This window comes from Nycticebus coucang, chromosome 2 (genome assembly GCF_027406575.1).
Source record: "Nycticebus coucang isolate mNycCou1 chromosome 2, mNycCou1.pri, whole genome shotgun sequence".
NCBI lineage: Eukaryota > Metazoa > Chordata > Mammalia > Primates > Lorisidae > Nycticebus > Nycticebus coucang.
Window position 1 is genome coordinate 86,289,358 of NC_069781.1, and position 16,388 is coordinate 86,305,745.

Consider the following 16,388-nt stretch of genomic DNA (forward strand, 5'->3'; position numbering starts at 1 on the left):
TTCCTACCTCAGCATCCCAAAGTGCTAGGATTACAGGCCTGAGCCACGGGCCCGGCCCTACAAACAGTCTTGTATGTCTCTTGTGAACAAGGAGAGTCTCCTGTCAGGTTAAATTCCCCAGAGCGAAATTACTGGGTCATAACGTGTGTGTTAATTTTCAGTGGAAAATGCCAATTTTTCAAAGTGGTTGTCAGAACACTCTTAGTGTATCAGAGTTGCTCCACATCTTTGTCAGCACTTAATATTATCCGTCTTTTTCATTTAAACCATTCTGGTGGTTAGCTGGGCATGGTGGTGCACACCTATAGTCCTAGCTACATGAGAGGCTGAGGCAGGAGGATCGCTTGAGCCCAGGAGTTGAGGTTGCTGTGAAACCTCGAACTTACAGTGCTAGGCAGACGCAGTGAATCTCTAGCATGGGCAACAGAGAGAGACCCTGTCTCAAAAAAAAAGTTCTGGTGATTACAATAATATTGTATTATGTGGCTGGTTTGTATGTTTTTGTATTACAGTTTTAATCAGAAATTTCTCGATGACTACAGAAATTAAACACAGATCTTTCCAAAAGTTTATCGACCAGTTAGATACCTCCTTTGGTGAAGTTTCTGTTCCAGGTTTCACCCATTTTTCTCTAAATGTATCTGCTGCTGCTTCATTATTATTATTATTATTTGATAAGTTTAAGAGCTACTTGTGTTTTTTGTCCTTTCTGGGTCAAAGTAAATCCTTTCAAAAGCTGTGGATACATACTGCCAACAGCCTTCCCAAGACCGAACCGTTTCTCTTCATCTTCACTGCGTCCGGGTCGCGCAGCTAGCGGAGGAAGCCGCGCGCAGGCGGGGAGGAGGCGCCTGCCGGGAAAGAGCCCGCCCCCGGGGCTGCGCGCGCAGGATCCCTCGTCACGTGACGTCGACCGGGTGAGGACGCGCTGGGAGCCGCCGTGGCTGCAGCGCTCTGGCACGGAGGTTACCTATGCAGAGCTATGCAGAGTTAAGTACCCTGCTGTGTGACTGCGGAGGGATAGGAAAGGCGCAGTCACGGCCAGGGCGTCAGCTTGTCTTCGGAAGCTGATTTCGCGGTTGTCTTCTCAGTTGTGTGTCCCACACGGTCCCGCCCCTGCACTGGAGATGTCCTGCGGACTACGTTGCTTAGCAACTGCGTCTGAGCTGCGAATGGCGGTGGGCAAAGTAGTGGGCTTTGGAAGTTCATTGCGCCGACCGCCGGACAGCGCTTGGGCGGACTAGACTGGGCCGCGTCGGGTAGGGCGCCACGGCATCGTCCTTGAGGCCAGGCACGTGGAGGTGAGGCCGGACGGCGGCCGCAGCCAGGTGGTTTGCTGTCTCCTCCCGCTGCCCAACTCTCTAGACCGCTTCAATTTCCTACGTTTTAAACATTAAGTACAGTTTTGAAGACCTACTCGTTTCCTCAACCACCTTTGGGCTGTTGTGCCTGCCTCCTCCGCAAGCTGTCCTGACTGCCGCCTCCCGTCATGCCCCAATTTACCCAGTGGTGGAACTAGTCCTACACCAGCGAGAGGGAGGAGTGCCTTTCTCTCACTCTCCCTCCCTCTTTCGCTCACCGTCTTTTTCTTTCTGTTTCCCCTCTTTTTCTCTCTTTTTCCCAGCTGGAGCTGGGCTGGCAATAACTGCGTTCTTTCCTGCAGACTGGCAAGATAGTTGCCCTTAAGAAGCTGGCCCTGTGGCAGCTGAAGGATGGCATCCCCAGCTAGGCCCTGCACAAGATCAAGGGTCTGCAGGAGATTGAGGACAGTACATCTGTGAGTGGGAATGGGGTGGGGTTCTGAGGCATCATTCAGTTTTCAGAGATTTCCCTCCCCCGTCATCCATTTTGCTCATCCATCTGCCCCAGCCCCTATTTTTGCCCTTATTTGCCCACTTGTTCACTGTCACTAACCTAATTACTTCATTCCTTATTTATTCACTCTCTCATTTACCCACTTATTTCTTTATGTACTCATTCATTTTTTAACTAACAATCTTTTTCTCAGAATATCTATTTCTTTTTTCTTTTTTTGATACAGTATTTCACTCTGTTGCCCTGGGTAGAGTGCTCTGGTGTCACCATAGCTCACAGCAACCTGAAACTCTTGGGCTCAAGCTATCCTCTTGCCTCAGCCTCCCAAGTAGCAGGGACTACAGACACCTGCCACAACTGTCAGCTTTTTTTTTTTTTTTTTGAGACAGTCTCACTATGTCACCCTGGGTACAGATGGCATCACAGCTCACAGCAACTTCAAACTCTTGGACTTAAGTGATTCTCTTTCCTCAGCCTCCCAAGTAGCTGGGACTACAGGCACCTGCCACAACCCCCTGCTATTTTTTGGTTGTAGTTGTTGTTTGGCAGGCTCAGGCTGCATTCGAACCTTCCAGCTCCTGTGTATGTGGCTGGCGCCCATACTGAGCTACAGGCGCTGAGCCAACCCTCAGCTATTTTTTGGAGATGGGGTCTCACTCTTGCTCAGACTTGTCTTGAATTCCTGAGCTCAAGCACTGCTTCCTAGGCCTCCCAGGATGCTAGGATTATGAGGTATGAGCCCCCACACTGGGCCTATTTAGTGATTTCGAATGATGATAACTAGCACCTGTGGAGCTATTCATGCTCTGCAGGCTGTGTTAAATACTTTGTGTACATCTTATACTGACCCCTCTTTACTGTTTTGCAAGGCAGATTTCAGGATCTCCTTTTCTTAGGCTAGAGAAGGAGGTTAAGTCAACAGCACATGAGCCCTTGGCTGGTCAGTGGAGGCTTTGGCCTAAGTCAGATTAAGGAGGCCAGACATTCTTCCCTTGGGTCTTCTGTTAGGCCAGGGCCTGTGCCAGGCACTGGTGACGCAGAGAGGAATCAGCTCCAACCAGGCTCCTGAGAACTTGAGTGACGGTCAGAGGCATCAGGGCCAACCTGGTGTGTGTGCTGTGACAGGGTGTCAGGCAGGGCTGTGGGAACACATGGAGGGACATCTTTCACTCCCAGTGTCAGTACTCTCTTCAGTTGCGCTCTCTCTCTCTTTTTTTTTTTTTCTGAGACAGAGTCTTACTCACTTTGTTGCCCTGGGTAGAATGCCATGGCATCATGGCTCATAGCAACCTTAAACTCTTAGGCTCAAGTGATTCTTGTGCATCAATCTCCTGAGTAGCTGGGACTACAGGCACCCACCACAAAACCTGGCTATTTTTTAGAGACCGGGTCTTGCTCTTGCTTAGGCTGGTCGCAAACTCCTGAGCCCAGGCAATCCACCTGCCTTGGCCTCCCTCTCTCTCTTATCTCTGTCAGCGTAGGGAACATACTTAACTCCCTGTAAAGTGATAACATCAGGTCTCTGTGATCCTTTGGACTCAGTCCCACCTTTGGCCATAGGTGGGTCTAGGGCGCTGACTCAGCTTGAGGATGGGGCTAGTCCTTGAAGAAAGTGTGGTCAGAGGGGGATCAGAGGTGATCAAGGCTTTCAGGTAAGCTGCTGGGGTGTAGCCCTGGAGGCAGTGGGGACTGGGGCTGACCTGTAAGTGGTCGGCCTGCCAAGGTCCTAAGTGAGATTTAAGGGATTGATTCCTCCTTTGATACCCACAGGACCTGAAATCTGCCAGCCTGCTCATCAGCACCTCAGTCCAGCTCAAGATAGTGGAGTTTTCCCCAGATGGCAGCCACCTCTACATATACCAGGTGGCCACCAGGTAGGGAGTCTGATTCTCTTCCAGCTCTCTCTCTGGGAAAGAGATGCTTCTGGGCTGTTTGTCCAGACATTGCTTGTGGGGTTAGTGTAGAGCTGAGGTAACCTGGGGCATCCTGCTCTCAGCCCAGTGGCTTGGCTGTGACCACTAGCCCACTTCCTTATAGGTGGTACCAACCCCCTGAACTCCTATATGGTGCCTGCCACTGTGACCAGACCATTGATCTGTGGTGAGACCCTTGTGGTGGGGATGGGTAACATGGGTCTTGGATTTCTGCTATGCCCTGAGGTCTCTGAGCTATTAGCTTTCTTTTCTCCCTGGCAGCTCTAGATTGAGGGTCCATGGTTGAGATATTCTGAGTTGTTTGGTGTTCTTCACCATGATGTTTTTGAGCAGGGTGAGGGTCAGGTGGAATGAAAGTGGTGGTCCCAGGTGGGAATCTTCTGGGCTCGGAGGGGAAGTAGTCTGAGCTCCGGTTCTCAACTTGCCAGTTGCTACCCCTTTGGGGGTCTCCTGCATATCTGATATTTACATTACGATTCATAACAGTAGCAAAATTACAGTTATGAAGTAGCAACGAAAATAATTTTGTGGTTGGGGGTCACCACAACATGAGGAACTGTATTAAAGGGTCACGACATTAGGAAGGTTGAGAACCACTGGACTCCGAGCAGATACATGCAGGGGTTAAATCCTAAGATGTGGTATCTCTGCATGGACAGAGGCATGTGTCTCTGGGCGTGGAAGGCTTTGAACCTTTTGTGGGGGTGGGTGGAGTATGGTTGGCAGTGCCCACAGGTTTGAGATTTGGGAGAGGTTTGCAGGTCTTTCCCAGAAAGTATAGTAGAAGGCTCGGAGAAGTCTCGGAACTATTGAGGCTTTGACTGTTTAAGAACTGTGCCCTTGGAAATGAAGCTCCAGGGTTGGCTTGAGGGAGCCTTGCCCTGGAGTGAGGTGTTGGGGCTGCTTTGGTTAGGTCTGTATCTCATGTTGGGAGATCTCAGCTGCTTGGGGCTCTGTCTATAAGGCTGTGGGCTGCATCATGGAGGAGCTTGGTAGCCAGCTACATCAGCAACTCTCAAAACCTATGATGGGTGTGGATGAGTATCAGGTGTCTGGGATGCTTATGTAGCTCCTAGAACCTCAGGGCATGAGTGCTTCTTGTAAGCAAACCTCACTGGACATCCTCAGCGTTTCCCAAGGGTCTGGGCTTGGCTATTGGAGAACCATGCCCACCTTACAGAGAGCATGTGTCTGGTGTGCTGGCTCCTGTGCTGCCTCAGACCGTGTAGCAGATACAGCAGGGGAGTTACTGGGGAGTCATTCCTTCAATCCTTTAGGAAGTATTTACTGAGTATGCGGCACATGCTGGGGATCAGTCTGGGCTCTGACACAGGTGGTGGGCAAGCCAACCCGCCTCCAAGGGGCTCCCATGATGAGCTAGATCCAGGCCCAAAAGTTTATAAGAGGGTGTGCCACTAGGCTGTGGGTGCGTGGGCATGGAGAGGTCAAGCAAGGTTTTCTGGCAGAGGCAGGTTTAAGCACCAGGAGACGTTTGAGGCATTCACTGAAGAGCGAAATGGTAGGCCAGGTGCTGTGGCTCACACCAGCAATCTTAGCACTCTGGGTGGCTGTGGTGGGTGGATTGCCTGAGCTCAGGAGTTCGAGACCACCCAGAGCCAGAATGAGACATTGTTTAAAACTAGCCAGGTGTTGTGGTGGGCACCTGTAGTCTCAGCTACTTGGGAGGCTGAGGCAAGAGAATTGCTTGAGCCCAAGAGTTTGAGGTTGCTGTGAGCTGTGATGCCATGGTACTCTACCAAGGGCAACAAAGTAATACTCTCTCTCCAAAAAAAAAAAAAAAAAAAAAATTGCACACGAATTTTATGGCCACCCTGCATAATAAGTGTGTGTTGTTTTAAGCCACTTACTTTGTAGTAATTCGTTAAGGCAGCAGAAAACTGATATGCCCATCTTAACTTTGAATTAACCTTGAACTTGACAGTGAGCTTCATGCTCATCCTGACTTGGAACCTGACTGATCCTGACATTATTCACACATTCATCTTGACCCTGAAACTTATACCCTAATTCTAAAGAACAGCCTTGGCTCAGCACCTAAGGGCGCCAGCCACATACACCAGAGCTGGTGGGTTCGAATACAGCCCGGGCCTGCCAAACAACAAAAAATAACAACTACAACAAAAAAATAGCTGGGCGTTGTGGTGGGTGCCTGTAGCCCATCTACTTGGGAGGCTGAGTCAAGAGAATCGCTTAAGCCCTAGAGTTTGAGGTTGCTGTGAGCTGTGATGCTGTAGCACTCTACCCAGGATGACATAGTGAGTCTCTAAAAAAAAAGTCTCAAAAAAAAAATTAAATTAAAAAAAAAAATAGCCTCACCCTCACCTTGACCCTGCAGCTGGCCTGAATTCTACCAGAACTGGATATTTACCATCAATGGGAATATTATTCTCAATCTTACCTCACTCTGACAGTGACCATCATCCTGACCCACTCTGTTCTTAAACTTGTTAATAACTGTAACCCTTGCCCTGTCATTGACCTTCTAATGTATCATCATCCTGACTTTAACCTTATCATGATCCTAATTTTTATATTCTTCTTGACTTTGAACCTAACCCTACGAAATCCTCATAATCATTTTGACCTTGAATTGATTCTGACATTGGCCATGGCCCTGACCTCTATTTCCTCTTGCTCTTTAACCTGACACAAACCTGTTCCCTGAATTGGACACTTGCTTTCACTCTTACTCTGGCCCTCATTACTCTGTCCCTGATCTTACCCCTTTAGTGTAAGGTGTGACTCTAACAGTGACCCTTACCTTGACTTTTACCCTTACACTAAATCTGATTCAAACCTGGCCAGAGCTAATATCCAGATGAAGATAATATCCAGGATCAGTGCCATAGCAAGAAAGGCAGCATGTTTGGGGCCAGGATTTGGGTAAGAGCAAGTGCCATAGTAAGGTAGGCTAAGGGTCATGGTGAAGGTCAGTGTTAGCATGAATATTAGGTGAGGCTGGGGGCCAGTGTGAGAGCAAAGCTAGCCCAAGGGTGAAGGAACAGGATCAGGCTCAAGTTTAGGGTGAAGGTGAGATCCAGGGAGAGGAAGGACAAATGTAAGAACTCAGGCAATGGAAGGAGCAGCTCTGTTGTGACAGAGGCCAAGTGGCAGGGCCCAGCTCCCTGAAAGAAGAGTAACCTACCCCTGTGGTTCATCACCATGCCCTCTGACCTGGCCAAGAAGAGGGTAGCCAAAAAGAAGGAAGCTGCCAAGCTCGACAGCGGTCCAGAAAGGGACATGAAGAAAACAGAGATGTGGTAACAGAACCACAGGTGGCACAGGAGAAAAATGAGGCCAATAGCAGAGAGACCACAGAAGTGGATCTGCTGACCAAGGAGCTAAAGGACTTTGAGATGAAGAAAGCTGCTGCTTGAGCTGTCACTGGTGTCCTTGCCTCTCACCCCAACAGTACTGATGTCCACATTATCAACCTCTCACTTACCTTTCACGGTCAAGAACTGCTTAGTGACACCAAACTGGAATTAAACTCAGGCCGTTGTTATGGCTTCATTGGCTTAAATGGAATTGGCAAGTCCATGCTGCTGTCTGCTATTGGGAAACATGAAGTACCCATCCCTGAGCACATTGCCATCTACCATCTGACTCGAGAGATGCCCCCTAGTGACAAGACTCCCTTGCAGTGTGTGATGGAAGTTGACACAGAGCCGGCTATGCTGGAGAGGGAGGCTGAGTGGCTGGCTCATGAGCATGCCGAGTGCGAGAAGCTCATGGAGCTCTATGAGCGCCTGGAGGAACTGGATGCCGACAAGGTGGAGATGAGGGCCTCACAGATCTTACATGGACTGGGTTTCACACCTGCCATGCAGTGCAAGAAGCTAAAAGACTTCAGTGGGGGCTGGAGGATGAGAGTTACCCTTGCCAGAGCCCTCTTTATTCGGCCCTTCATGCTGCTCCTGGATGAGCCCACCAATCACCTGGACCTAGATGCTTGTGTGTGGTTGGAAGAAGAACTAAAAACTTTTAAGCACATCCTGGTCCTCATCTCCCATTCCCAGGATTTTCTGAGTAATTACGGGTAATTACGATCAGTATGTGAAGATACGGCTGGAGCTGGAGGAGAACCAAATGAAGAGGTTTCACTGGGAGCAAGATCAGATCGCACACATGAAGAACTACATTGCTGGGTTTGGTCATGGCAGTGCTAAGCTGACCTGGCAGGCCCAGAGCAAGGAGAAGACATTAACAGAAAATGATAGCATCAGGACTGACAGAGAGGGTCGTGAGCGACAAGACACTGCCATTTTATTTCCCACCATGTGGTAAGATCCCTCCACCTGTCATTATGGTGCAAAATGTGAGCTTCAAGTATACAAAGGATGGGCCTTCTATCTACAATAATCTGGAATTTGGTATTGACCTTGACACACGAGTGGCTCTGGTAGGGCCCAATGGAGCAAGAAAGTCAACTCTTCTGAAGCTGCTAACTGGAGAGCTACTACCCACAGATGGAATGATCCAAAAACACTCTCAGGTCAAAATAGGGTGTTACCTCAGCATTTACAAGAGCAGCTGGACTTAGACCTCTCCCCTTTGGAGTACATGATGAAGTGCTACCCAGAGATCAATGAGAAAGATCATTGGGCAGTACGGTCTCACTGGAAAACAACAGGTGAGCCCAATTTGGAACCTGTCAGATGGGCAGAAGTGCCGAGTGTGTCTGGCCTGACTGGCCTGGCAGAACCCCCACATGCTCTTCTTGGATGAGCTGACCAATCACCTGGATATTGAGACCATTGATGCACTGGCAGATGCTATCAATGAGTTCGAGGATGGTATGATGCTGGTCAGCCATGAATTCAGACTCATTCAGCACGTTGCACAGGAAATTTGGGTCTGTGAGAAGCAGACAATCACCAAGTGGCCTGGAGACATCCTGGCCTACAAGGAGCACCTCAAGTCCAAGCTGGTGGATGAGGAGCCCCAGCTCACCAAGAGGACCCACAACGTGTGAGAACTCTGCCCTGGCTCGGGTCAGGAGCTTCATCTGGGACTAACAGCTGCCACCCTGACCAGCTGCTCAGGACAGGACCCTGGGGCTACACTCCTGCACTGTTGCAGTACTACTCCCCCAGCCTCTCCCCTGCCCCTTAACCTGCCTTAGCTGCACTCTGTTATCATATCTACAGCTGGACAGTACCGGTCCATTTCCTATCCTCTTTCCATTTACATTTGTCCATGTCTGGACTCGGCTGGCTGTTCCTTCCAGTCGCTTGCTGGTTACCTGACCCTGAATGTGATGCAGCCAGAGGCATCTAAGGGTTAGCCCAAGGACCCATGCCCTGGATTTGGCCCTCAAAGGAGCTCAGGATCCTTGTTTTCTGGATTTTGGTGATGTTAGAGGGCCACTGCCCCTATTCCTTTTGCTTCTGGTTTGGAGCTCTGGACCAGGGCCTCAGTCCTGATCAGTTTTAAAATAATTATTTAACATGTAACTTTTAGACCTGCGTGGCATCTACAAAGCGTCCAATAAATAAAGAGGAAGCTATGGTCCCTAAAAAAAAAAAAAAAAAAGAACCCTTTACTAAATGGAGTAAAACTGAAAGCTTTTCCTCTTAGAGCTGGAACAAGACAAGGTTGTCCTCTGTCACCTTTACTATTCAACACAGTGCTGGAAGTTCTAGCCAATACAATTAGGCAAGACAAGGAAATAAAGGGAATCCAAATGGGAGCAGAGGAGGTCAAACTCTCCCTCTTTGCTGACGACATGATTCTATACTTAGAGAATCCCAAAGACTCAACCACAAGACTCCTAGAAGTCATCAAAAAATACAGTAATGTTTCAGGATATAAAATCAATGTCCACAAGTCAGTAGCCTTTGTATACACCAATAACAGTCAAGATGAGAAGCTAATTGAGGACACAACTCCCTTCACCATAGTTTCAAAGAAAATGAAATACCTAGGAATATACCTAACGAAGGAGGTGAAGGACCTCTATAAAGAAAACTATGAAATCCTCAGAAAGGAAATAGCAGAGGATATTAACAAATGGAAGAACACACCATGCTCATGGATGGGAAGAATCAACATTGTTAAAATGTCTATACTTCCCAAAGCAATCTACCTATTCAATGCCATTCCTATCAAAATACCAACATCGTACTTTCAAGATTTGGAAAAAATGATTCTGCGTTTTGTGTGGAACGGGAAAAAACCCCATATAGCTAAGGCAGTTCTTAGTAATAAAAATAAAGCCGGGGGCATCAGCATACCAGATTTTAATCTGTACTATAAAGCCATAGTGGTCAAGACAGCATGGTACTGGCACAAAAATAGAGACATAGACACTTGGAATTGAATAGAAAACCAAGAAATGAAGCTAACATCTTACAACGACCTAATCTTCAATAAACCAGACAAGAACTTACCTTGGGGGAAAGACTCCTTATTCAATAAATGGTGTTGGGAGAACTGGATATCCACATGTAAAAGACTGAAACTGGACCCACATCTTTCCCCACTCACAAAAATTGACTCAAGATGGATAAAGGACTTAAATTTAAGGCATGAAACAATAAAAATCCTCCAAGAAAGCATAGAAAAAACACTGGAAGATATTGGCCTGGGGAAAGACTTCATGAAGAAGACTGCCATGGCAATTGCAACAACAACAAAAATAAACAAATGGGACTTCATTAAACTGAAAAGATTCTGTACAGCCAAGGAGACAACAACCAAAGCAAAGAGACAACCTACACAATGGGAAAGGATATTTGCATATTTTGAATCAGACAAAAGCTTGATAACTAGGATCTATAGAGAACTCAATCCACATGAAAAAAGCCAACAATCCCATATATCAATGGGCAAGAGCCATGAATAGAACCTTCTCTAAAGAAGACAGACGAATGGCTAAAAACATGAAAAAATGCTCATCATCCCTATCTATTAGAGAAATGCAAATCAAAACCACTCTGAGATACCATCTAACCCTAGTGAGAATGGCCCACATCACAAAATCTCAAAACTGCAGATGCTGGCGTGGATGTGGAGAGCAGGGAACACTTTTATACTGCTGGTGGGACTGCAAACTAGTACAACCTTTCTGGAAGGAAGTATGGAGTAACCTCAAAGCACTCAAGCTAAACCTCCCATTTGATCCTGCAATCCCATTACTGGGCATCTACCCAGAAGGAAAAAAATCCTCTTAACATAAGGACACTTGTACTAGACTTTTTATTGCAGCTCAATTTACAATCGCCAAAAATGTGGAAACAGCCTAAATGCCCACCAACCCAGGAATGGATTAACAAGCTGTGGTATATGTATACCATGGAATACTATTCAGCTATTAAAAAAAATGGAGACTTTACATCCTTCATATTAACCTGAATGGAAGTGGAAGACATTATTCTTAGTAAAGCATCACAAGAATGGAGAAGCATGAATCCTATGTACTCAATTTTGATATGAGGACAATTAATGACAAGGTTATGAGGGGGAAGGAAGAGCAGAGAGAGAGGGAAGGAGGGAGGGGGCGGGGCCTTGGTGCATGCCACATCTTCTGGGGAAAAGACATGATTGCAAGAGGGACTTTACCTAACAGATGCAATCAGTGTAACCTGACTTATTGTACCCTCAATGAATCCCCAGCAATAAAAAAATAAATGGAAAAAAGAAAGAACCCAGGCAATGGCCAGGTTGAAGGCAAGGGTCAAGTTCAGGTCAAGGCTGAGGGCCAGGGCAAATGCGAAGCCAGAGGAAGGTCAGATCAATTACCAGGGCCTTGCAGGAGGCCTGAGACCTGCAAACTCAATGTCCAGGGCCAGACTAAAGGCAACAGAGAGATGCAGATGGAAAAAATGGTGATGGTAAAGGTAGGGCAGGTACTATGGTTTGAATGTCTGTTGCCTCCAAAACTCAGGTTGAAACATAATCCTCCATGTGGCAGTATTGAAAGATGGGGCCTTTAAGAGGTGATTGGGTCATGAGGACTCTGTTGTCATGATTGGACAAATGGCGTAATGGATTATTATGGGAGTGGGACTGGAGGATTTATACAAGGAGAGACCTGAGCTAGTGTACTTAGCCCATGTAATGCCCTGTGCCATCTCTGGACACATTGGACTTCTCAGTTTCTTAACTGTAATAAATAAATTCCTCTTTTCTCTCTCTTTTTTTTTTTTTTTCCTGAGACAGAGTCACACTCTGTCCCTTGGGTAGAATACCATGGCATCATCATAGCTTACAACCACCTCAGTCTCTTGGGCTCAAGCAGTCCTCTTGCCTCAGCCTCCCAAGTAGCCGGGACTGCAGGCACCTGCCATGACGCCTGGCTAGTTTTTCTATTTTCATTTATTTATTTATTTTTGAGATAAAGCCTCAAGTTGTCGCCCTGGGTAGGGTGCTGGTGGCATCACAGTTCACAGCAACCTCCAACTCCTGGGCTCAAGCGATTTTCCTGCCATCGCCTCCCAAGTAGCTAGGATTACAGGTGCCTGCCCAGCTATTTTTTGGTTGCAGCCATCGTTGTTGTTTTTTTGAGACAGAGCCTCAAGCTGTCACCCTCGGTAGAGTGCTGTGGCATCACAGCTCACAGCAACCTCCTGAGCTCAAGCGATTCTCCTGCCTCTGCCTTCCAAGTAGCTGGGACTACAGGTGCCCGCCACAAGGCCTGGCTATTTTTTGGTTGCAGCCATCATTGTTTGGCAGGCCCGGGCTGGATTCCAACCTGTCAGCTCAGGTATATGTGGCTGGCGCCTTAGCCGCTTGAGCCACAGGTGCCAAGCCAATTTTTCTATTTTTAGTAGAGACTGGATCTTGAACTTCTGAGCTCAAGCAATCCACCTACATTGGCCTCCTAGAGTGTTAAAAATGTAGGCGTCAGCCACCATGCCTCGCCCATAAATTTCTTTTCTTTGCACCTTGTTTGAGGTTTTCTGTCATAAACAACATGAAGATAGCAGGGCAGAGGCCAGGACAGTACCAAGGGCTGTGCTGAGGTTAAAGGAAAGGCCAGGGCCAGGGCCAGACCTGAGCTAGGTGTAGATGAGGGGCACAGTTATGGACAAAGTCATAATTAAGGCCATAGCCAGGGTGAAGATGAAGGCCAAGGACAGAGCTATGGAGAAGGCCAGTAGTAAGGATAGGAACAGTGAGTTTTAGGGCCAGAGCATTCTCTCATTGTGAGGTTCAGGCCTGGTGAAAACTGCAGTGAAGGCCAGGACGAATGTCAGAGTGTCAGAACAAGATTGAGGAACAGAGTCAGGGTAAAGGCCCTGGTCAAAGGTCAGGTGAAGATGAAGGACAGGGCATGATTGGTGAGTGTGAGGTCAAGGTTAGGGCAAGTACCAGGTTAAGTGGAAGTTCAAGGCTATCATAGGGCCAGTGCAAGGGTGAGGGTAAGATGGAAGGTTAGGGCAAAGGTGAAGAAAAGGAACTGAACTGGTTAAGAGCTAGGTTTGTACCAGTGTAAGTGGTGGGCGAAGGTGAGGGCAGGGGCGTTGGTAGTCTGGGAGAAGTGGGCCAGCCAACAGTTTAATTGGCAGTTAGCAGGTATGGTAGTGAGATGGAGCCACACTGGGTCCCCTCCCCCAGAGGTCTGAGACCTGCTGTCCACCACACAGGTAAAGGAGGTAACGCGCTCTGTTCAGGGCTGGAGACAGGGCCTGTTCTCATTGTTACTGGCATGTCCAAGGCCGAGTGCTTCTCTCCTGGGGCTTCAGTTTCCCTATTGCTGAAGGGAAGGTGTGGGGCTGCTCAGAATCCGTGATGTTGCAGAGGGAGCTTGTCGCCCCAAGGCCCATGACCTATCAGACTCAGGAGATCCAGTCTGGCTAGAGCTACACACTGGTTGCCTGTGAACAAGGTAAGATGCCATCAGAGTTCCCCCTTCAGATTGCCCTAAGCTAGGGGTAATTTAGGGGCAGAGTTTGGCAGGGAATGCTTCATGTGCTTTGGTAGCACCAATTTTGGTGTATTTAGTAGCACCAAGGGTCATAGTTTTCCCTTAGGTAAATGAGATCAGTAGTCCCTCCTCATGGTGTCGTTGTGAAGGCCATGATTCAACAGAAGGATTCTCAAAGATAGGTAGCATTTATTTTGTAGAGTATATTATACACAGTAGAACCTCCATAGTCAACCATTTTCTTACATTGGCCACCTCCTTAAGTTGACCTAATCTTCATTGAGTGGATATGCACTGCATGTATGTATCAGTACAATAGACTTAGTTCCTTATGTTGACCATCTCCAGAAGTTGACCAGTTTGTTACAGTCCCTTGGATGGTCAACTTACAGAGGTTCTACTGTATTACAATTCTTTGGGAATTAAAATTAGAGTTGAGTTTTGAGCTAGGAACTACAGAAAGGAGAATTCACAGATCTTGCCTGATTCGATTTTGCAAAATATAAACTTTACATTCCTACTAGCCAAAAAACCTTTTTTTTGAGACGGTGTCTTTTGCCCAAGGCTTGAGTTCGATGGCCTCAGCCTAGCTCATAGCAACATCAAACTTCAAGGTTTGAGTGATCAGTCTCCCAAGTAGCTGAGACTATAAGTACCCACCACAATGCCTTGCTAATTTTCCTATTTTTAGTAGAGACAGAGTTTCACACTTGATCAGGGTGGTCTTAAACTCCTGAGCTCAGGGGATCCTCCCACCTCAGCCTTCCATAGTGCTAGGATTACAGGCATGTACCACTGTGCCTGGCCACAAAAAGACTTTTAAAGGTGGAGAGACTTTGAGCTAGCAGATGAGTAAAGCCTGTTGAAATGGAAGTCATTGTTTCTACCAGGGCTTGGAAAGCCACATTCCTGGGATAGAACCCTCAGAAGGCTGAGCTACTGAAGGCTCTAGAAAGTTACCTGCTAAAACATTGACTCTAGGGCAGTTTAGCTGGAGAGGCCAGGCAGTTCCAGGATGCCGGGCTGTCTGGCAGGTCCAGAAGAGGGGAGAGTAGGGCCAGCCTGACTCTGTCCCCAGAACTGAGCGGGATGGTGAGCGTCGGTGGCCCGAACAGGAACACATGGAGCCGGGAGTCTGTCGAAGCAGGAACTCAACTTTATTGCATCAAGCAGCCACTTATATAGGGTGTGGGGAAGGGGTGGGGAAAGGAAGCCGGGGATGAGGTACGTGAAATGGTGTGATGGGTGGTATAACAGGGTTGGGCCAATGGCATGGTACCACATTGGCTGTTTCTAGGTAGAGGCAGTTTCAGGCTGGGCCTTGCTGAGTCATTGCTACGCAGAAGTAGCTCAATGGATCTACTTCTAGTCAAGCTCGGGAAGTTGCACTAGGCCTCAGGCACATGGCAGGGCCCAACAATTCCCCCTTTTGTTTTTTGTATGGCGGAAAAACATAGTCCCTGTCTTAGGTTGCCTGCTCTTGCAGTTTCAGTCTTACCCGTCATGGGGATACAAACGTCAACGGTTTGGTCCCTGTCTTAGGTTGACTGAACTCCATGAATCTACTTCTAGTCAAGCTTGGGAAGTTGCACTAGGCCTCAGGCACATGGCAGGACCCAACACCAGGAGGTAGGCCTGAGGAAGGTAGGGGCTTGGCTCCTTGATCACAATTTCACAGAACCATCCTGAGTCTATTGCAAATACTTCTTCAGAGAGCAGCTGTGGGAACAGGATCTACATAATTTCTCCCCAGCCCTTACTGTTCCCATTCTACCATCTTGGCATATCTTGGGGACATCCACTTGGCCAGTGCCTCAGTTTACTCCATTGTAGCCTTCCTATGAGGCCTACTTCTACCAGGGTGATCTTTGTAAAACATGGTTTGATCCTGCCACTCATCTATTTAAAATCCCCAGCAGCTTTTCCCTATTTTTGTCATTATGAATCTCTAGCTCTCTTTTCTATTCCTCTCCAACCAGAACCCTAGATTCTAATTAAGGCAAATGACTAGCATGTCTTTTTCCTACTGGAGAATCTTTGCCTGGCTCTTCTGTTTCTCCCTTCAGTGCTTCAGCCATTCTCTTAGAAGATAATTACTCTTCTTTGGGACTTGATCAGTAATCAGTTCTCTGTGCTCCTGGGCTGTTCACTGCTCATTCCCATTGATTTGGTCTTTCTTTCATTTCTTAGTCATTATTTGATTGTTTTTAGTGGTCTCTGATTTCCTAAACTGAGATTTTTTTGTGTGCAGGGATTGTGTCTGATTTAGTTCTCTGTCTCCTCCACAGGGCTTGGCAGGCTAGGAATTAACTGCCTGTTAACTGACCAGATACTCTTTCTCCTCCTTGTTCTAGGTCTGGAATGAGGTTTCAAAAACCAAGGAACTATGGAGGTGAGTGAAGGAAGAGCCAGCTAGAGGCGGTCCTACAAAGGAGAGCATCCCATGAAGGAGAGATGGGTGCAGTGGATGTCTTTTGAGCACTCTGCATTTCTGCTGGCTCCATTGAGTATGTAAGAAAAGATTATCCACAGCCACTACCAGGAGGAAACTTTTCTCTGGTTAGGGATGCAAAATAACTTTTCTCCTAAATATTGAAATACAGAATTTTTTCCCCCCAGTTCAGCACTTGGTGTGCACTGAAGTTTTTTTGTTGTTGTTTTTGTTTTTTTAAGGAGATAAAGCACCTGTAGCTCAAGTGGCTAAGGTGCCAGCCACATACACCAGAGCTGACGTGTTCGAATCCAGC

At 47.5% G+C, this 16,388-nt stretch overlaps 1 long non-coding RNA gene and 1 pseudogene across 2 annotated transcripts; both read left to right on the forward strand.

Annotated features, from left to right (window-relative positions):
* Window positions 1–1,675: 1,675 nt before the first annotated feature.
* LOC128574598 (uncharacterized) lies at window positions 1,676–16,298 on the forward strand. Its single transcript, XR_008376829.1, has 3 exons — window positions 1,676–1,777; window positions 3,586–3,689; window positions 15,996–16,298. It is a non-coding gene; the product is annotated as an uncharacterized LOC128574598 (long non-coding RNA).
* On the forward strand, window positions 6,933–8,745 carry LOC128574577 (ATP-binding cassette sub-family F member 2-like; annotated as a pseudogene). Its single transcript, XR_008376824.1, has one exon. The product of XR_008376824.1 is annotated as an ATP-binding cassette sub-family F member 2-like (transcript).
* Window positions 16,299–16,388: the final 90 nt, after the last annotated feature.